The 13,923-nt window shown below is 36.6% G+C and overlaps 1 protein-coding gene and 1 pseudogene across 2 annotated transcripts in view; one reads left to right on the forward strand and one right to left on the reverse strand.

Annotated features, from left to right (window-relative positions):
- FSTL5 (follistatin like 5) overlaps positions 1-13,923 on the forward strand; it is a 948,118-nt gene that overhangs the window by 803,234 nt on the left and 130,961 nt on the right. The gene's annotated exons all lie outside the window — the stretch shown is intronic.
- On the reverse strand, positions 7,836-8,601 carry LOC144455314 (BTB/POZ domain-containing protein KCTD16-like; annotated as a pseudogene).

The following is a 13,923-nucleotide window of genomic DNA, read 5'->3' on the forward strand; positions in this document are numbered from 1 at the left end:
AATGGAATAAGTACATATTACTGCACATGTATGTACATTTTTATTTTCGTGAAAATGTAGTAAGCATAGAAAAGTAGAGACATATGTTTCAGAAGTTACTGTAATTTCTTTGATCACTTGTTGGCAGTAATTTGATTATTTTGTAATCTTCATGTAGGTTTCCTTATTTTAGACATCTTGTGAATAAATACCTTAACACCCTACTCATCTCTTGTTCTGCTTTAACTACTTTCCCTATCTTTGCCTTTTTTGGTGCCATTTTTATCTCCACATCCATCATATTGGGGAATGTGATCTTTAAGTCCAATTATGATAGTTCTGCTTCTAGCCATGGAAAAATAGTTATTTAGAAAGTCTCCTCTTTTCCTCCTCCTGTCCTCTTTCCTTTTTCTACTCCTCTTCCTTTTCTTCTCCTTTTTCCCTTTTCCCTTCTCCCCTCTCTCTTTTCCTCTTTATTCCTTTCCAGTTTTTCCTTCCCTTTTCAGCTTTGTTTTGGGGGGAGTGGAGGTGGAAGGAGTACTTCTTCACTGACTATTCCCTCCCCCTTTCCAAACATCCCAAACACTATTTAAATTTTTTGCTGATGTAAGCATTATTTTATATTATTGTTTATGCTATTGTAAGCAATAATAATAAACAATAAACAAAGAATTTCTAGTTAAAAAAGTTATCCTATGTGATATATTCTTGGCAGTCACACCATGTAGTAAATTACCCTTTCTCTCCCTACCTTTCATCATGATACATGTTCTGTCTGTTCCCCCTCACATCTTTCCCCACCACCCCACCCTCTGCACAGCAGAATGCAAACTCCTTGAATGCAGGGACAGTTTGCCTGCCTTTGTATTTGTATCCTCAGGGTCTAGCACAGAAACTAACATAATTGACACTTCGAAAAAACGTACTGAGAGATTGTTGTTTGGGCAGTGTCTGATTGAGAGTGCAAAGTAATGCAATGTTTAAAATAGCTTATTCATCCTTTAAGAATTATCCTCTTTTTTTTCTTTTCCCAAATAGCAATAATGATAAATCATGTGGAGGTTTGGTGATTAACAATGGCTTCCTTTCCAACATGTGGATAAGCATCCATACTTCCAAATTATTAACTGTGGACTGATGTATTTACAGAGCATCTTACTGTTGCTATACTTAAGAACTTTGGCAAACATCCCCAACACCACAGATAACCATGATGATGAAGAAAAGGGAAAACATTGCTTACTTAAACACAATCTTTAAACATACTGAAGCCCTCCACATTTTAGTAATTGATGCAGTTCTATAACTTTTTCATCCATTTTTTTTAACAGGATTAACCCAGCATCCAAATTTAAATGAGTTCTCTGACTCTTTTACCCTTAAAGTTTCTCTGAATTCATTGTAGAATATGCTTAGAAAAATACTGTCTTGGTTACCCAGGTATTTCTGTTCTGCTCCTTCTTTTATTGTTTGCCTTTTCATTCTGTATTTATTAATAGAGCATTTAAAAATATTGATTAGTTGCCTGTTGTGTATGAGCATTGTACTAGGTGATAGAGGCAAATACAAATTATAGACATGATGAAATCCCAGCCCATAAAAATTTATTCTTCAATAACCATTACCAGCTATATACTCCAAACTATGGGTCAGTTCTACATTGTCTCACTACCCAGGGAGGTTTAGTTTGCCCAAAGTGCAATGCTTAGAAAAGAACAATCAGAAAACCACAGAGGAGTTGATTGCTGAACAACATGATATGGATGAAAAAGATATAGTTCCATATGTCTGTTACATGGCAATCTAGAAAGTCCCTCAGGTGTGTTCACTTCATTTTTTAAGAATGCACACAAGATTTGAGTTGACCACAAGTTCGGAATGAGCTAAAATAATGATATTGGTTACTCAAAAATAAATACCCCCAAATATTCCTGGCCTACTTGTTTTTTTTTTTTTCAATACATTTTTATTTTGTTAAATATTTCCCGAGTACAGGTAAAATATTTTATATTTTTTTTAAAAATTAAGTTTAAAATTTTCTTCCTCCCTCCTGTTCCTCTACCATCCTGAGAAGACAAGCAGTTTGATACTGATTATACATGTGAAGTCACGCAAAACATAGTAGTCATGTTGCAAAAGAAAGTAGACAGAAAAGGAGAAAAATAGAGTTTTAAATAAGTATGCTTCAATTTGCATTCAGAGTTCATCAGTTCTCTCTGGAGGTGGATGGTTACTGTCTACAATATTCCCCTGGTTCTGATCACTTAACAGTGCATTATTTCTTATAAGTCTTTCTAGGGTTTTCTGAGACCATTCTGTTTGTCATTTATTATAATATATATATGCACACACATACCCACATACATACACAAACAAAAATATTGTATTATATTTCATAAAAATCATATAACACAACTTGTTCAGCCATTTCCCAATTGATGGACATCCCTTCATTTTCCAATTCTTAGCCACCACAAAGAAAGTGAAATATATGTATGTGTGTGTGTGCACATATATATGTATATATATATATATAGTATATATACACATACACACATGTATGTATATATGCACACACATATGTTCATGTGTATGCATGTGTGTGTATACACACACACACACATGTCTGTATGCATATCTTAATAGGTCCTTTCCCCTTTTTTTTATTTCTTTGGGATATAGACCTAGTGGAGGTATTTCTGGGTCAAAGGAAATGCATAGTTTTATAACCCTTTGGAGTAGTCACAGATTGTTCTATAGAATGGTTGAACTGGTTCACAGCTCTACTATTAGTTGTACATTGATGTCTTGTGTGATCCTGACAGTACTTGAATGATTTTTTCCCACCAGCTTGCAATATTTTCTCTTTGACCTCAGAGATCTGGGATTTTGTTATAATATTCCTTCAGATTTTCATTTGGGGATCTCTTTTAGGTGGTAATCAGTGGATTCTTTCAATTTCTATTTCAATCTCTGCTTCCAGGATATCAAGGCTCAAATTACTGAGTTTTCCTCAATTTCTTGAAATATGGCATCTTCTTTCTTTGCTCATGTTTTTCAGGTTGTCCAATAATTCTTAAAGTATCTTCAATCTTTCCACATCAATTTTTGTTTTTCCAAGAGACATTTGACATTTTCTATTTTTTTTTCATTCTTTTGACTTTACTTTTTTGTTTGCTTATGTTTTGTGGAGTCATTCCCTTCCATTTGTCAATTCTAATTTTCAATGAATCATTTTCTTCACTAAGTTTTTTTTTTGAGGTAATTGGGGTTTAGTGACTTACCCAGGGTCACACAGCTAGGAAGTGCCAAGTGTCTGAGGCCAGATTTGAACTCAGGTCCTGCTGACTCCAGGTCTAGTGCTGTATCCACTGTGGCACCTAGACACCCCATAGAGTAAGCTTTTATACCTCTTTTTTTTTTAATTTGGTGAGGCAATTGGGGTTAAGTGACTTGTCCACAGTCACATGGCCAGTGAGTGTTATGTATCTGAGGCTGGATTTGAACTCTGGTCCTCCTGACTCCAGGGCCAGTGCTCTATTCACCGTGCTACCTAGCTGCCTCTATACCTCTTTTTCTATTTGGCCATTTCTACTTTTGAAGTTATTTCCTTCAGTATTTTTGTGCCTCTTTTAACAAGCTGTTAATTTTCTTTCCCTAATTTTCTTTCTTTGCTGTCATTTCTTTACCTAATTTTCACTCTACTACTCTTTTCTGGTTTAAAAAATTTTTTTAGCTCTTCCATGAATTCTTTTGGGGCTTATTTCAAGTTCTGATTTCTCTTTCTTTGAGGTTTTGCTTACAACTGTTTTGACTTTGTCTTCTTCAGAGTTTGTGTCTTGATCTTCCCCCATTACTATAGTAGCTTTTTATGGCCAGGTTCTTTCTTTTTTTTATTGTTGATCTTTGCTCATTTTTCCACACTAATTCTTGATTTTGAACTTCAAGTTAATGTTAAGCGCTGTCCCTGGTATGAGGGGAGAAGGGCATTTTCTGAAGCTTCAAGGTTTTTTGTTTGTTTTATTTTTTAATATAATTTATTAATTTTTAGTTTTAAAAACAATCATTTCTATAAGATTTTGAGTTTTGAGTGAATTTTCTCCCCCACATTTACCTCCCACCTCCCAAAGAGAGCATGCCAATAGGCTCTACATATATATTCATATTAAACATATTTTCACATTAGACATGATGTAAAGAAGAATTAGAACTAATGAGAGGAACCGTGAGAAAGAAGAAACAAAACATAAAAGAAAACAAAAGAAAAGGAGAACAAATGGTATGCTGCCATCTACATTTAGACTCCAAAGTTCTAAGTGCATATACAAATTGAATACCCTTGTCTTTCTATGGTTAAGCGTCTCATTTTATTTCAGTATTGAACATAAACTAAAGAAACTAGGCTAGGTCAGGCCAGATCAGAACAAAAGGATAATAATTGATTTCTTCCCTCATCGAAGCCACAAGTAGTGGGTACTAGTCCAATTTGTGTTACTAATTCATCATTTATCCTTAGCCAAGTTACTTTAACAGTTTCTCAGTTTCTTCATTCACAAAATGAAAATTTACACCAGAAGGCAATGATTGGTCAATGTAAATCAATTTTACCAAAAAAATTAATGCATTCCTTAATATGGCAACAAGGGATAAAAAATTAGGGTTGAAAAAAGAATAGAAATTGAAATTCAGTGGATTTTCTTTCCTATGAAGAATACTGTTTCCCCTTACATTCAGTAGAAAGGGTTAATCAGTGATTTTTATTTCAATCTCGTTTTGTCATATTATATGGAATTAAATTACATAATTTTTTCCACCACAGTTTTTGAAAGTCCTTACAATAAAAATGACTCATCTCAGATTTAGAAACATTACCATTCCTGTAGCCTTGACCTAGTAAAAGTGTTTACCTTGTAATTTTTCTTAATCTATTATTAATAAGAAATTGGCCAAGGCATACTTTCCTGATCTATTAGTGTTAATTAGATGTATTAGATAATCTGTTTTTACTTAAGGAGCTCAGTGAATACAACTAATCCTCAATTTTCAGTTAACACAAAATGTGAGCATTAATGTGAGCAGTAAGGTACAAGTATGTTTTTGTTTAGAAGGGAGCAAAGACAAATTTAAGTGCAGAACTAGGTTTATTAATGATTTCTGAATGACTTGGAAGTCGATGGTAATGCAGTATATGATAAAAAGTCAGTAAAGAATCCCAGTACACCAGAGAGGTATATGAGAACTTATGTTATATAATATAGGAGTTAGGTGGACAGACTTTTGTGGTTTCATGTGAATGACAGCAATATTCATACAAAACTTATTTAAAAGAAATATTAATTTGGCTATTTAAAGCTTAAGAAAATATACCTTCCTGATTATTTTCAGTGACCATATTTTGTCAAAAAGCCAATTCATGTTTTTTTTTTCTTTTCTAAAGCTATTTACTTTTTTTTTTTTTTTAGCCAGTAGCCATAGACAGAGTTTCATATTTTGGCATGCAGAAATTTTAAGTGTTTTGTTACATGCAGTGCTCTAAGAACAGCTACATGCTGGGGGCACTTCTTGTAACCACCAGAGTACTTGTTTAGAATACTTAATCCTATTTTCTGTGCCCAACTGTTTTATGGCATATGAATAGCACATCCATTTTTCTTCCATTTTAAACTAAATCTTTAAGGATTTAGAGACTTATTTTTTTTAACCTTCGTATTATTTTTGCAACTTGGAAATCCCTAAAACCCTATTGTAATCTAATGTAAAATAATATCAAAAATTACTGGACTAAAAAAAACCAACATAATTAACAGGTTTAAGAGATTTTCCTTAATCATTGATAATCAACAGAATATTCTCTGCGTATCACCTGTCTTGCCATCTCTCAGTAGTCTTATGTTGCCAGAACATATTTTTAGCTAAAATTATAGGTAGAATATGATACAAAAGATTGAACACTGGACTGTGGTCACCTAGGCTTTGAATTAAGCTCTTTATTGGACACATCCTGTCTTTCTAACCATGTAAAATCACAGGGAAGTGACATAACCTTTCTAAGTTCCAGTTTCATCAGCTATGAAACAGGGGTAATAATACTTGTGATACCTACATAATACAGTTATTGGGAGGAGATAGCACAATATAAATATATGTTATTAAAATACAATGCCAAAACATATTGTTGTATTTTATTAAATTATTATTGTTATATTAAATTAATATCAACTAAATTTCTGAGTGTTATAAAGGAATGATCTAACACAAACGCTCTAATTTTAGATCATACAATTGGTTGCTAGTCAGTGTCAACTACCTACATTGTAAAATGTTATATTTTAATACTCTAATGAGTAGATCTCACTAATAGAGGTAGTCTCTAATGAATCATGATCTACTCTTACCTTCTCATTATGTACTATTTTTTGTACACATTGTCCCAATGATCCTCCACAGAGGACACAGCCAATAGGCCAGAAGATTTCCTCCAGGTTTTGTACATTTTGTGCAATATATCTGTCCATTTGTCATCCCTTATTTTCATGACATGATCAGCCCACGTCTTTTTATGATGATGCATCTCTTCAATGATACTCCTTATATCAGTTGCATCTTGGCTTTGGAAAGCCTGTCCATATTAAATTTGCTGAAGGTCAATCCTCATATACAGTGAATGTTATTGTTTAGAAGAGTGTCCCTAGAATTGAAAAAAGGTGAATCTTATACCTTTTTTTTAAGGGACGGCTCTTTATTGTTTCTTCCTTTATTGTATGTGCCCAGCAAGTGCCAGGGCCCTGACAGCCTTGGGCCAAGCAACACAGAAAGCAATGGTCATCACCATGAGAGACATTGCAGACAGACAGGGGAGGCCTTTCCCCACCCAGGCTGAGGAGCCCTTTACTGTCTCCACATTCTGGTCAATATGGTACCTTCCAAAGTTCACAGGCCTTTATTTGCCCTTATTCACACTGATCTCTTAACTCACCTTGCACTTTGCATCCTATGGGGACCACCAAGATGTCAATGCCCATCCCCCTTCCTCTCCTCTCACCTATATCATTTTGCTGACCTTTGCCAGAAATCCCCCTCCCCTTTCCCAAACCTTCTACTCCCAACAAATTCTTAGCTACTTGTGGCCCTCAGGGGCTACCATATTCCTCTAGTTCACCTTGTAGGACCATTACACTTGAAGATATTTCTGAATAGGGAATCTGGGAGGTGCTGGATCCCCTGACCACCCTACCCAGGACCTAAAGCATCAGATTATACTAATTGCAAAGTGCACAAGCAAATCCAAGAGAAGGTGCTGAGTTGTAGCAGGGGTTGGAAGTCTTGGGGTTCCACCTTTCTCCCCTGGGGAGCTTTTATTCATAGCATTCATCTCCCAACCTCCCCACCCCTTCCCTGATCCACTATAGCAATATGTACAAACGTATACATCAGAGACTGTGACAGAGCTTGCTGTCCACTACCCAAAGTTGCCACCCAAAACCCTGATCCAAGGGGAACTTGAGAGCTTCTAGTGACCAAAAGCAAGGAAGGTGCTGGAGAGGGGAAGTGAGTGAACTATTGGGAATGACATGCGGGATAGTGAGCCAGAAAGGCCAAGAGCCAGATGTAGCAGGGTCTCTTTTTTAAAGAAAAAAGCTGGGTCTTGCCCATGGTGAGAAGGGAGGAAGAGACTTTGTGGCTTCTGTTTTGTTGGGTGATTTTTTGTTTGTTTGTTTTAAGGTATCACTTGTGGTAAAAAAAAAATACTCTGTGTAAGAGGTCCAGATTTTGTCATCAGCCTGGTACTAAGCACAGACCATGTGGAAGCCAGCATTGGCCAGTTTTTTCAAAGGCTTGTTCTAATCTTGATAGTTCTATTTGAAGTAGTAGTGGGAAGTACACTGCTTGGGAGTGCAGTGGGGGTCCTGACTTTTGATCAGGGTTTCACTAAAAACTTTGGCCAGTGATCTTGCCGCATACCATGATTTGGACCATACTATGAAATTTGGCATCAGTTTGAGTATAAGGAATAGCCTGGGGTATAAAAATTCCAGTAGCCTGGGGTGATGTAACCACCCTTTTAGTGGCCACAGCATTGGCCTCAGTTGTTCCTGGAGAGCTGCTGGACCTCTGCTGAGGCAGAAGACCTGCAGGCATTGCTCTTCCAAGTCATTTCCTCTGGAATCATCTGCCAATCAGCTGTTGTTCCCAGTCTCAGTGGCCAGAATCTTGACAAGATATGGTAGTTTGAAGTAGTAGGCTTCACTCATGAGCTGTCTCTGCTTTGGAAAGTGATCTGGCAAGACCACCTGGTGGTCTCTTATGTAGACTAACATATAATGAAAGAGGAAGCTGTCATGATCCACAAAGAACTGCTCTTTGTTATCATCGGACAAGGACAGTGAACCTTGGATGCTGACCAGGGTAGGGTAACAAGTAAATACACACCTGGACTCCCACACTGACCTCAATGATTTCAGGGAAGGGAGCAAACTCTTCCCTGACTTGGGTTTTGTGCATTATGGCTATGATGACCCCTTCAGTGGGTAAGTCCCCTATGGTCAAGGTTAGCTTGTGGTAACATGCAAGTTTTGACAAGCAGGCTAGAAAGATGGAACTCCCATAATTCATGATATTCATTCTTGAGTGTGTTAGATCTCACCTTAAACAACTGGCTCAGCTGCTAGATCCTGCTGGTCTGAGAAGCTCTTGTTCAACTGGTGGGAGTGCCCCCTTCTCAGGGAGTGAATGGCTCTATTCCACAGGGATCCAAGAGAGACATACTGGAACCCCAAGGGTCAAACTGAGTCTCTCTATTTACAGGGTTTCTACAGCTCCTGCTCTCCTCAGTCCCCAGCTGCACCATGGCCCCCAACCCTGGATCAGCTGCCACTTGGCCTGCACTGGTCTTCACTCCAGGCTCCTTCTCCTACTAGCCGTGTGTGTGTGTGGTGTGTGTGTGTGTGTGTGTGTGTGTGTGTGTGAATCTTATACTTTGAAGAGGCATTAATTTTTGTTTTGAGGATAGGTGAATCTCTAAACCGGGGATCCTTAAACTTTGTCTGAGGTGGATCTAATGTTCATTTTCCCAAAGACAACATACGTCCAGGGAAGGGGGAATTAAAATTCCAGAATTAATATGAAGAAGAAAAATCAATCATGGTGCCAGCATGGCCAGGTATGCTTTCTTATCTCTGAGAATCAAGGGAAAACAATAGGGATGTGACAGAGCAGAAAAGTTCCCTCTCTCTCTCAACTCCTGCCTTAGAGAGCTAGCAGGTAAGGTTTTGAAATCTACTAGTAGTTTTAATCTATAGATGCTGATCCAGTGATTGGAGTTCCTCTTCTTTAAACCAACCAAAATGCCTTTTGTTTATTTACTTCTAATTATTGTAACCATGCAGGGCCTACAATCTCTGCCACTTTTTCTGTCTCTCTCACATTTCTAGCTTTACACTTTTCATGGAGCAATGAACATCTAATCTCATCTTTTGTCCAAATTAAGAAACTTCAGTAGTATTGCATGCCCTCTGCATCCAAATACTGGATGCTCTCAGATCCACTGGCTAAAAGTAAAGAACAGTATTCACATTCATGACCAAATAAAAACACATTGCCATTGTTTATCTCTTCTCCTCTCTCTTCTCTCTTTTTGCTTCTTTTCTCATATGCTGGACATGATAGAACAACAGCAAAATGATTAACATTGAGTTGATGCTTAAAATAAATAAGGGGAAAAGACATTGAGGAATTCTTAATTAATTCAGCTCACACAGTTGAATTGGACTATATCATTGGATCCAAAAAAATGTGATTCTAAAACTACTGTAAATGATATTTTAAAAATCATGGAAAACAGAAGTACCACAAAACTGGAAAACTGGATATGTCCACCTTTTTTATAAAAAGGAAGAGAAAATATTCTTCAAACTAAAAGTTAGTATGCTTAACCTGAAAGGATCATCAAATAGACACTTGGAAAATATCATTAAGAGGAAGAAATAACTTCATTCCTTTTGTTTGATGATTATTAAATTAATCGTTGAGGGGAAGTGCTATGGATATAGTTTATTTAGATTTTAGCAAGCCCTTGACAGAATATTTTATACTATTCTTATGGAGAAAATGGTTCAGATATAACATAATCTCATGGGTCCAATACTGTTCAGAGTCAAAGCATAGTTGTCAATGGTTCAGTGTCAATGTCACAGGAAATGTCCAGTGGATTATGCCAGGAGATTTGTTTTGAGCTTGTGATGTTCAACATTTTTGTTCATTGTCTTTGATAAAAAAAAAATAGTTTTCTCATCAAATTTTTAGATAACTTAAAGCTGTAAAGAATATCTAACCTAGTAGATGACAGTCCGGATATGAAAAGATTTTGACAGGTTGAGCACTGGGCAGAAAACAATGAAATGTAATCCAATAAGGATAAAGTCTTACACTTGGGTACAAAAAAAAATAAATCAAATCCATAAGTATAATATGGAGGAAGCGTGCACTGCCAGCATTTTGTGTGAAAATATATCTGAAGATTTTAGTGGACTGCAAGCTCAATATTTGGCAGCAGGATGATGTGGCAGCCAAAAAAGCTCTTGCAACTTTGGACTACATTAGGAGAGACAAAGCTTTCAGGGACAGGGAGGCAATAATTCCTCCATACACCTCATCTGGAGTGTTGTGTTCTGTTCTGAGCATTATGTTTTAAGAAGGTCATACATAAGATAAAGAGTATCTAGAGGAGGGCAACTAAAATGGTGGTGAACCTTGAGCTCAAGATGTAGGAGGCATCAGTTGAAGGAACTAGACATGTGTAAAATGAAAAAAAGAAGAATGGGATGGAAGGGCATAATAATTGTCTTCAAGACTTCTTAGTGTTTTTTTAATCAAATTTATTTTTATGTATTTTAAACATTATTTTCTATTTTAAATTTTGAGTTCTAATTGTTCCTTCTTCCTCCCAGCCTCTCCCTGCCCACTGAGAAGACAAGAAATAAAATATCAATTATACATGGGAATTTATACAAAACATATTTCTATTAGCTATATTTCAAAAAGCAAGAAAAATAAAGAAAGTGAGAAAATTATACTTCATTTTGCACTCAAAGTTAATCAGTTTTTCCTCTGGAGATAGCATTTTTTCATGAGTCCTTTGAAATTGTCTTGGATCATTGTATTAATTGGAGCATCGAAGTCTTTCACACTTGATCACCATTACAACATTGCTGTTACCATGCATAGTGATCTTCCAGTTCTTCTCACTTCACATTGCATCAGTTCCTATAAGTCTGGCCATGTTTTTATGGGACCACCTGCCTCATCCCAGTAGTACTCCATCAAAAACATATGCCACAACTTGTTTATCCAGTCTCTGATTGATGGACATGCCTTTGATTTCTAATTCTTTGGCACAAGAGAACTGATGTAGATATGTTTGTATATACAGTCCTTTTTCCTTTGATCTCTTTAGGATACATGCCTAGCATTATTGTTGGGTCAAAGGGCATGCACCTTTCCATATAGTCTCCATGAAGTTAAAAGAGGCATTGAAAATCTCCAAAGAATGCATGGAGAAGAGGCTAATTGAAGAGCAAAAATTGATTCACCAGACTGACAAGGGCCAAGTTCTACTGGCTCCAAGTAAGAGAGGAAGAAACAAAAAAATCAAAGCGCTCTGCCTTTGAAAGCAGTGAAGATCAGATGGCAAAGGCAACTCCAGTAATTCAGGATCTGGGGCAAGTTCTCCACTGACAATCCCATCATCTCCAGCCCCACCCACAAAAGCAGGAGTGTTGGCATTACCACCACCACCTGCACCTCACCCTACACGGGGAACTCCACCACCTCCCCGGTGGATGCACCAACACCATCACTTTTTCTGCCAACATCTGCTGAAGAGCCTTACTCACTTCCATTCAAAATTTTGAAAAAGGGTACTCTGAAGAAAGCCTAAACCTGGGATCACAGTGCCCTGAGAATCTACTGAAGTTGACTGTTTACATTTTGCTGCCATGTTTAAGGTTTTTCCCTTTGACACATCCCTGAGCACTCTCACACTTCCATGTCTAATGACTGATAAGCCAGGAGGTGGCACTGTATAGATGACCACCCAAGGGTCTTTTCAAGAAGGCAGTGATGTGACAAGGAGTTTGAGCGTGGATGGAAACCTCAATTTTGTCTCTGGGCTTCTCTGAGCCGTCAATAGTTCTTTCTACCAACTGAATCAGAAAGCAGGGCAACAGTGACAATACTCAGATCATGGAAGCAAGTGCACTCTTTGTTGTGGTCCCACCTTCCCCCAGAGAGAGAGCAGCAGGGAAACTGAAGTGCAGTGAATATTGTCTGTCCCGAAGTACTTTCCAGACTGTCAGAGATGCCTTCCATTCTGTTGGTTTAGCTTCATCTCTACCATTTTCATAAGAGCACTTGTCTCAAAGCACAGCTACGGTTGGGTTTAGAAGATAAACTGAGCTTTTGATTGGCCCAAAAATAACTTGGAAAATGGTGGACCTCTTCTGTGAGTTTTAACAGGACACTTTCTAGGATTGGGGATTGTTCAAACAGCCCCTCTAGGCCTCAAATTGCCACTTTTTTAGTAAGAATCTTTTGGGAAAGGGACATGAGAGAATATTAATGGGGTTCATCAGATAGGGAATGCTTCCAACATTTTACCCTGAATCAGTTGAAGACAAGGCAGCTTTTTACAACACAAATAAATTTAACATCTTTAAGAAATGACCATCTCGGAAAAAACTGATCACAAATACATCTTGCTTATTCTTAATGTTATTGATTTATTTGAAAAAATCCTCTATTTTATGACTTGCTTAAACCTTTAAACAAATTGCACTTTAAAGGATTACAGATAATCCATTTTTGAATTCAAGTATTCATCAGTGTTTGTTACTATGCAGAGAAAATATCACTGTGTGTAGTTTCAAATGACCTGTGATATATGTATATCTATATATATACATATGTGTATATATATATATATATAGTTGAATTTTTTATTAACAAAATAAAGCATGAAAAAATGTTTAATTTTTGTTTTTAAAACATTGATCTCCAAATTCCCTCCCTTCCTCCTTCTGCACCTCCAACCCCCATTGAGAAGGCAAGCAATTTGATAAAGTTTACAAATGGAAAGTCATGCAAAATATTTCCATGTTAGTCATGTTCTAAAAGAAAACAGAGACATTAAAAACTCAAGAAAAATAAAGTAAAAAAAAAAGTATGCTTCAATCTGTATTCAGACACCATCAGTTTTTTCTCTGGGTATGGACAGAATTTTTCATCACAAGTCCTTCAGAGTTGTCTTAGATCATTGGATTGCTGAGAATAGCTAAGTCATTCACAACTGATTATCTTACAATATTTCCGTTACTTTGTACACAGTATATTTGACTTTGCATCAGTTCATGAAAGTCTTTCCCAGTTTTTCTGAGGGCATAAATTCTGTCATAATCACAAACCACAATTTGTTCAGCTATTCTCCAGTTGATTGACATCCCATCCTTTTCCAATTCTTTACCACCAGAAGAGAGCTACTATCAATATTTTTGTACATATAGGTCCTTTTCCTTTTTAAAAAATCTCTTTAGGAATACAGACCTAGTAATGGTATTGATAGGTCAAAGAATATGCGTGGTTTATTAGTCCTTTGGACACAGTTCCAAATTGTTCTAAAAAATGGTTGAATCAGTTCACAACTGTGAACATCACAATAGCATATTAATGTCTCATTTTTTCCATACCCCCCCCCACATTGGTCATTTCCCTTTTCTTGATTTACATTTCTCAAACCCATCGTGACTGAGAACATTTTTCATATGGCTATAGAGAGCTTTGATTACTTAATCTGTAAGCTGTTCATATCTTCTGATTATTTATCATTTGGAAAGTGGCTCTTAATTTTTAAAAATACTAATTAATTTATTTTTAGTTTTTAACATTCATTTC

This window comes from Phascolarctos cinereus, unplaced genomic scaffold (genome assembly GCF_003287225.1).
Source record: "Phascolarctos cinereus isolate Bilbo 61053 unplaced genomic scaffold, phaCin_HiC Scaffold_9;HRSCAF=440, whole genome shotgun sequence".
Classification (NCBI taxonomy): Eukaryota; Metazoa; Chordata; class Mammalia; order Diprotodontia; family Phascolarctidae; genus Phascolarctos; species Phascolarctos cinereus.